Raw genomic sequence first — 8,503 nt, 5'->3', positions numbered from 1 at the left:
TTCTCGAGAATCGACCGCTCCACATCAGCTGCTTCAGCTTCAGCGTCAAAGCAAAAATCTGCGACAACAGGACAAACAAACAATAAGCACCGAGTGTGACGCACATAACACAAGCACTCGGAAAAAGCAGGACTTACCAGCCAGACGTGTCATCATCTGCCGAGCCCAGTCGCTGACGTATTTCTCCTGTGCTCTGCACCGTTTGTTCAGCACGTCCATCTGACCCATCAGAGCAGTCCTCTGTTTCCCCATCTTTTCCACTTCCTCAGTCAACACCTTGTTTGCTTCACGAGCCTGCTCCAATGACTTCTCTCGTCCCTCCAGAGCATCCTTCATGCCGGCCATTGCGAGCATGGCCGCATCAAGCTCACCAGCGAACTGATTCCTCTCCGCCTTGAGAGTCTCATAGGTTGTCCCCATTTCACAGGTTTTCTGCCACCAAACACCAAGGGACAATCAGAAAATTCAACAATAAAGTCTAAGTTCTTCAGACCCCTGCCGACGCAAGCAGTCGACAGCGGTCTCGGGGACTACACCCAGTGGGTTCACTAAGAGTGACCCCACTGGCATGCAACTCAAGCAGGCCCGCCCTATTGAGCTACATGTTACCACCTACGCCTACGAGGCCAATACTACCCGACCTGAGTACAACTTACTTTCGGAGACTCTTACAGTAAGTGCACTCCGAGTGCCACAACTGCTAGCAGTCGGTCATATTATTTACAGACACGACCAAAGCAAAGACAATATGTATAAAGACAACTGTCGGTGCAAGCACTCGACAGAAGTCTCGGGGACTACACCCACTGGGTTCACTCAGAGTGAACCCATTGCAAACAACAGATGCTATCCAAGAACACCTAGTGGGTTACAAGAGAAAAGTAAATACTTACTAGCCCACTTACTCGGATATCATCCCGCAGCTCCAAGCTCCGCTGGTACAAGGACGCGACGGAGTCGTAGGCCCTCTTGGCTTCTCCAGCCATCAGCTCCGCCTGCACCATGGCTCCCTTGGCCGCTCCCACCTGCTCCTCCGGGAGTCGCTGGATGTTGAACTCGACATTCGACGAGCCTGGCATCGTCGGAAGTTCCTGAGGCATCCCAAGGTCCGCTCCAGTCGGCACCTCAACCACCAGCGCCGGTTCAGTCGGCGGCAGCGCCTCAGTCGGCGGCGAGAGCGGCAACAGGCGGAGCAGCCTCAAGAACGGGCTCTGCAGCCTGTTCAGCTCTCCCCTGATCGCCCTCGTCCACGCAAATCCCCTGATAGACCGAACGACGCAAGATCTCAGAAAAAGAAAGAGGCAGAACCTATGATAGAATAAAACACTCGAAGTCACTACAACGCACCAGACTGGGATGAGACGACGTTGTCCGTGTCCACGAGGTCATCCTCCTGGCGCGCCGGAGAGGTAGCAGAAGTAGCGACTCTGTCGAGTGAAATCCATTCGACCAATGAACAGGAATTCACTCGGATATCAGAGGAAATTAGAAGATTGATACACTTACGTGGAGGTGACGGGGACAGCAACCCTCATCCGCGGCAGAGCCTTCCGAGGTTTGGACCCGCTCGGTTTGGCCGCCTTGGAAGACTGACCCGCAGGCTCAGCGGCAGCATCCCTGGCCCTCTTGGTGCTCCGAGCACTCGGGACCACCGGGGCAGTGGGCGGAGCACTCGAAGATGCTAGAGGGTCCGAGGGAACGGCAGGCTCGTGTCGGCGCTTGGTCCGATGCTCTGTTTGCGGAGGCGGCGAGTCCTGCTCTTCGTCTTCCTCCTCTTCCTCGCTAGTCTCTTCCTCCGACTCCCCGCTGTCGGAGACATATTCAGCGCTCTCCACGCTGCCTTCCTGGCTGCCTTCCTCCTCCTCGGTCGGGTTCCCGTTCGAGACAGGAGAAAACCAGTTGGTCCACTCCTGCATAAAATTCAGTCGGCGACATCAGACGTCACACAGAGATTCAAGCAAACGATAAGATTAAGATAGTTAGGAGCACTCGACAAGTGCCACTCACCTGATTAGGAGGAGGATTATCCGCGCAGAAGGGCTTCACTCACCGAGATCCTTTGGGATTCTCGCAGGGGCCTGTGATCTGGAGCACCCACGAGGTCACCCTCTCCTCAGTCACGCCCACAATGTTGGTCCGAGTGGAATCCTCGGGCCCCGTATAATGCCACATGGCGTGGTCGCGAGCCTGCAGGGGTTGGATATGCCGACCAAGGAAGACCTCCAGCAAGTCTATGCCAGTGACCCCCCTCCTGACGACATCTACGAGCGCCCCGACCAGAGGCTGGATGTCGTTCTTCTCCGCTCTCGTGAGCGCGAGTTGCTTAGGTGGGGCGGGCCGATCTAAGCTAAAGGGAGGCAGCCCTGTCGAAGCGTTCGGACGGGCGATATCCTGGCAGTAGAACCACGTCGACTGCCAGTTCCTGACCGACTCACTTAGCTGGAGGGCAGGATAACTGCTCCGACTCTTCTTCTGGAAACCTAGACCCCCGCAGAGTTGGAGAAGATGTGTTTTATCATCCGACTGGCTAAGTCGTTCGATGGTCTGGGACCTAGCAGAAAATATGTGCTTGAACAGCCCCCAATGGGGAGGACAGCCAATGAAACACTCGCACAGAACTATAAAGGCAGAGAGATGGGCAATGGCGTTCGGGGGAAAGTGGTGAAGTTGTGCCCCGAAGTGATTCATGATGCCCCTGAAGAAAGGATGCAGGGGCAAGGAGAAACCTCGATAGACGTGGCTGAGAAGCAAGACGCGCTCCCCCTCCAGGGGCGCCGGCTCGACCTCGTTCTCCGCCGGCAGCCTCCAAGTGTTGTGCACGATCATCTCGTGCTCGACTAGCTGCAGCAGATCCCCCTCCGTCACCGTGGAGGGGAGGAAGTCGCCTTGAATCCACCCCGCCGGCAGCGGCCGCTGCCGCCGCTGAGCAGGAGCCGCCGCCTTCCCCTTCTTCTTCCTCGCCTCCATCTTGCTCGTCAGACCCTTGGTCATGGCGAAAACTGCGAGCCCGCGGGAGGAAGGGGGAGGGAAGAGTGTAGAGGCGCTGGAGGTGGCGAGAGAGGCGGAGCACGCGAAGGCAATAGATTCGGCGAGCGTAACGAAGAACCCTCGCCGCCGAGATTTAAGTAGGGCTCCGACTGGGTCGCTCGCGGGTGGGCCCGAAACCTTATCCCCCGACCCACCGCGGCGATATTAGTGGAGAGGTTGAAGGCGCGAGAATCGAGGCGTCAGGCGCTACTCGAGCGCGATGGCGTCATCCTCGCTGAGCGCACGGAACCCGAAATTTGAGATCCCGGAAAATCCGCCACTGTGAGTTGACCGGTCGCGTCAAAAGATGCCGCGGAAGCACTCGGCTTCCGACAGTCTATTTCGCGAGTACTTCCACTCGGATCGTTGGTCAGAATAGATAAAATGGATTGAGGCAAGCAACGCCCAAGCCAAACCCGCTCCAGTCGGATCCAAACTTCAAGCATCGCTTCGTCGTTTCAACCCCAATCCATTCGGGGACTAATGATGGGGTTATAGTCCTAGGGTAGGGTCATAGGCCTGTCATGTAGGTCCTACCCAAGGACTACCCCTCACAAAGGACAAGGCCCTTAGTCAGTTCTGACTGAATTAAGGAGTCCCCATCATCCAGTCGATATAAGGTCCTCGACCATCCAGTCGGAGATTAACATTCGGAGGATATCAAGCTAACCGACTGGATACCACTCGGTACATCGTAACCCCCTGGAGGAAACGGTCGTACGTTTCCAGGTGCATTTATTAGCATTTAGGGCGTATGTTACCTGTAACGTACACATTCAATCCCCACTACTCCACACCTGTACCGGAACCGATGTGGAGGGGAGCGCACTCTATATAAGCCACCCTCCCCCACTGGTAGAGGGGTTAGCAACTCATTGTATTCTATATTTCCACTCGACAACAAGCTCCCTGAGCACTGAGACGTAGGTCTATTACCTCCACCGCAGAGGGGCCCGAACTCATACAACCTCGCCGTAGCTAAGGCTCTGCCCATCCTTTTCGTACCCTACACATCTACTGTCAGGCTTATACCCACGACAATATCTTCTATTCTTAGGCTGTGGGTTATCAAGATCAACAGGTTCAATCTCCACATCCTTATCATTGCTAGGTTGAGCATCTTCATGAACATCACTATTGATATTATCATTAGGCTCATGATCATCACCAGATTGTGTTTCAGCATCAGAAACACAGACATCGTTTGGACTCTTTGGTGTAGCAGCATCAGGGTTGCTAGCGTGCAGGTCCCTATCATCTTTCTACTTCTTCCTAGGATGACTAGGTGCATCAGTGCTAACTCCTTGAGAATCTTGTTCAATTCTCTTAGGATGACCCTTAGGATACAAAGGTTCCTGGGTCATTCTACCGCCTCTAGTGACGACTCTTACGAAATTGTCATTCAACTCATTGAGCAAGTCATTCTGAGCTTTAAGTACTTGTTCTACCTGAGTAGTAACCATAGAGGCATGTTTACTCAAGAGCTCAAGATCATTGATGTTTCTGTCCACACAAGCACTCAAATGACTAAGCATACGAGCATTCTGTTCCAATTGTCTGCTAACATAATCATTGAAACTCTGTTGTTTGGCAACAAAGTTATCAAATTCATCCAGGCATATGCTAGCAGGCTTATCAAAAGGAATATCACTCCCACCAAACCTACGCAGAGAATTTACTTCTACTACCTATATCGGGTTATCAAGACCATGGATCTCTTCGATAAGTGGTAGATTTTTGACATCTTCAGATTTAATGCCTTTCTCTTTCATAGATTTCTTAGCTTCTTGCATATCTTCAGGACTGAGGAATAGAATACCTCTTTTCTTCGGAGTTGGCTTCGGAGGTGGTTCGGGAATAGTCCAAGCATTCTCATTGCACAAGATATTGTTCAATAGAATCACAACTTGTTCTGCAGTTCATTCCCTAAAAACACAACCAACACAACTATCTAGGTGGTCTTTGGAAGCATTGGTAAGTCCATTATAGAAGATATCAAGTATTTTATTCTTCTCAAGAGGGTAATCAGGCAAGGCATTCAACAGCTGGACGAGCCTCCCCAAGCTTTTGGGAGACTCTCTTCCTCAACTTGCGCAAAGTTGTATATTTCCTTCAAGGCAGCTTGCTTCTTATGGGCAGGGAAATATTTTTCGAAGAAGTAGTAGACCATATCCTGGGGGCTATGCACACAACCAGGAGTAAGAGAAGTGAACCAGGTGTTAGCATCATCCTTTAGCGAGAAAGGAAACACCTTGAGGATATAGTGGTGGCGGATCTTTTCCGCACTAGTGAATAGGGTGGCTATATCGTGCAGTTTGGTAAGATGTGCTACAACCGTTTCAGACTCATAACCGTGAAAAGGATAAAATTTGACCAGAGTGATTGATACGTCTCAACCGTATCTATAATTTTTGATGGTTTCACGCTGTTATCTTGTCTTCTTTGGATGTTTTATGTACCTTTTATATCTTTTTTTGGGACTAACTTATTAATTCAGTGCCAAGTGCTAGTTCCTGTTTTTCTGTGTTTTGACTCTTTTCAGATCTGATTTTGGAACGAAGTCCAAACGGAATAAAAACCCCGAAATGATTTTTTTCCCGAATGGAAGAAGATCAGGGGCCTTTGGGTCAAGCCAGGTGGGCTCCAAGGAGCCCACAAGCCCCCACTCCGCCACCAGGGGAGGCGGCGGTGTCAGGGCTTGGGGCCTCCCTGGCCGCCCCTGACCTAGATCCTTGGCCTATATATTCCCAAATATTCAGCAAAAAATCGGGGGAGCCTCGAAAATACTTTTCCGCCGCCGCAAGCTTCCGTTTCCGCGAATCTCATCTGGAGACCCTTCCCGGCGCCCTGCCGGAGGGGACTTTGGAGTTGGATGGCTTCTTCATCATCATCATCGCCCCTGCAATGACTCGTGAGTAGTTCACTTCAGACCTACGGGTCCGTAGTTAGTAGCTAGATGACTTCTTCTCTCTCTTGGATCTTCAATACAAAGTTCTCCATGATCTTCATGGAGATCTATCCGATGTAATCTTCTTTGGCGGTGTGTTTGTCGAGATCCGATGAATTGTGGATTCGTGATCAGATTACCTATGATATATATTTGAGTCTTTGCTGATTTCTTATATGCATGATTTGATATCCTTGTAAGTCTCTCCGAGTCTTGGGTTTTGTTTGGCCAACTAGATCTATGATTCTTGCAATGGGAGAAGTGCTTGGTTTTGGGTTCTACCATGTGGTGAGCTTTCCCAGTGACAGTAGGGGCAGCAAGGCACACATCAAGTAGTTGCCATCAAGGGTAAAAAGATGGGGGGTTTATCATTGGTTTGAGATTATCCCTCTACATCATGTCATCTTGCTTAAGGCGTTACTCTGTTCTTATGGACTTAATACACTAGATGCATGCTGGATAGCGGTCGACGTGTGGAGTAATAGTAGGAGATGCAGAAAGTATCGGTCTACTTGTTTTGGACATGATGCCTATAGATATAATCATTGCATAAATATCATCACGGCTTTGCGCGGTTCTATCAATTGCTCGACAGTAATTTGTTCACCCACCGTCTACTTGCTTTCATGAGAGAAGCCACTAGTAAACACTACGGCCCCGGGGTCTATTCACATCCATCGTTTACATCTCCGCTTTTACTTTGCTTTGTTACTTTGTTGCTTTCAGTTCTCACTTGGCAAACAATCTATAAGGGATTGACAACTCCTTCATAGCGTACTTGCCTAGGAAGTCCCTTAAGGCGTAGCCGCAGCTGAAGGATTCCTGGTGCCGCCGACACGACTATTTTTGGCGCCGTTGCAAGGGGAAGTATAGCGGACATCAGTGATTAACTCAGGGTCGACAGAGAATTCATAATCCTTATCGGTCACAAAGATAGGCGAAGTAGCAAACTTCGGGTCGTATTTCATCCTAGCGTTTAGAGATTTTTCTTTCCACTTGAGTAGTAATTTCTCAACATCATAGCTATCCTTACACGCAAGAAAGTCCTCAGCTATCTCTCCCTCCATAACATAACACTCAGGCATATCACACAATTCATTTCTAGGAGAGCTAGTTCTACCAAGCAAAATAGCAGGTTCTACTTCAATAGTATCAGCAGTTTCAGAAGTATCATCACATATAGTAGCAACTCTAGCAATTTGTGCATCAAGTAATGCACCAGTGGCAAAGCAGTATCAAGCATAGCATCATCAGGCAAAGCAGTATCAAGCATAGCATCATCATAAGCATCATGGGCAGCAGAAGTAGCATCATCAAGCACATGCGACATATCAAGATTTCTAGCAGGAGTTGATGTCGCAAACTTACTCATAACTGAAGGTGAATCAAGTGCAGAGCTAGATGGCAGTTCCTTACCTGTCCTCGAAGTTGAGGGCAAGACTTTAGTTCTTGGATCTATCGGATTCCTCATAGTGACCAGCAGACATAAATCCCAAGTAACTCAGAGATTATAGTTGTGCTTCCCCGGCAACGGCGCCAGAAAATAGTCTTGATAACCCACAAGTATAGGGGATCGCAACAGTTTTCGAGGGTAGAGTATTCAACCCAAATTTATTGATTCGACTCAAGGGGAAGCCAAAGAATATTCTCAAGTATTAGCAGTAGAGTTGTCAATTCAACCACAACTGAAAGATTTAGTATCTGCCGCAAAGTATCAGTAGCACGGTAGTATGATAGCTGCAGTAGTAACAGTAACCAGTAGTAGCAAAGTAACAGCAGTAGCGACACAGTAACAACAGTAGAAATGGAGTAACAGTAGCAGCAGTGACAGCAGTAGCATCAAAGTAACGTAGCAAGGACTAGTAGTAAAAGACTCATAGGCATTGGATCGGTGATGGATGATTATGCCGGATGCTATTCATCATGCAACAGTTATAACATGGAGAGATATGTAACTAGCTCCAGTTCGTCAATCTAATGTAGGCATGTATTCTGTATGTAGTCATACGTGCTTAGGGAAAAGAACTTGCATGACATCTATTGTCCATCCCTCCCGTGGCAGCGGGGTCCTAATGGAAACTACGGGATATTAAGGTTCTCCTTTTAATAAAGAACCAGACCAACGTATTAACACTTGGTGAATACATGAACTCCTCATACTATGGTCATCTCCGGGAGTGGTTCCGGCTATTGTCACTCCGGGGTTGCCGGGTCATAACACAAAGTATGTGACTACAACTTGCAAGATAGGATCAAGAACACACATATATTGGCGACAACATAATAGGTTCAGATCTGAAATCATGGCACTCGGGCCCTAGTGACAAGCATTAAGCATGGCAAAGTAGTAGCAACATCAATCACAGAACATAGTGGATACTAGGGATCAATCCCCGTCAAAACTAACTCGATTACATGATAGATCTCATCCAATCCATCATCGTCCAGCAAGCCTACGATGAGATTACTCACGAACGGTGAAGAGCATCATGGAATTGGAGATGAAGGAAGGTTGACGATGACGATGGT

This window comes from Hordeum vulgare, chromosome 7H, assembly GCF_904849725.1.
Source record: "Hordeum vulgare subsp. vulgare chromosome 7H, MorexV3_pseudomolecules_assembly, whole genome shotgun sequence".
NCBI classification, from domain to species: Eukaryota; Viridiplantae; Streptophyta; class Magnoliopsida; order Poales; family Poaceae; genus Hordeum; species Hordeum vulgare.
This window is presented reverse-complemented; position numbering follows the sequence as displayed.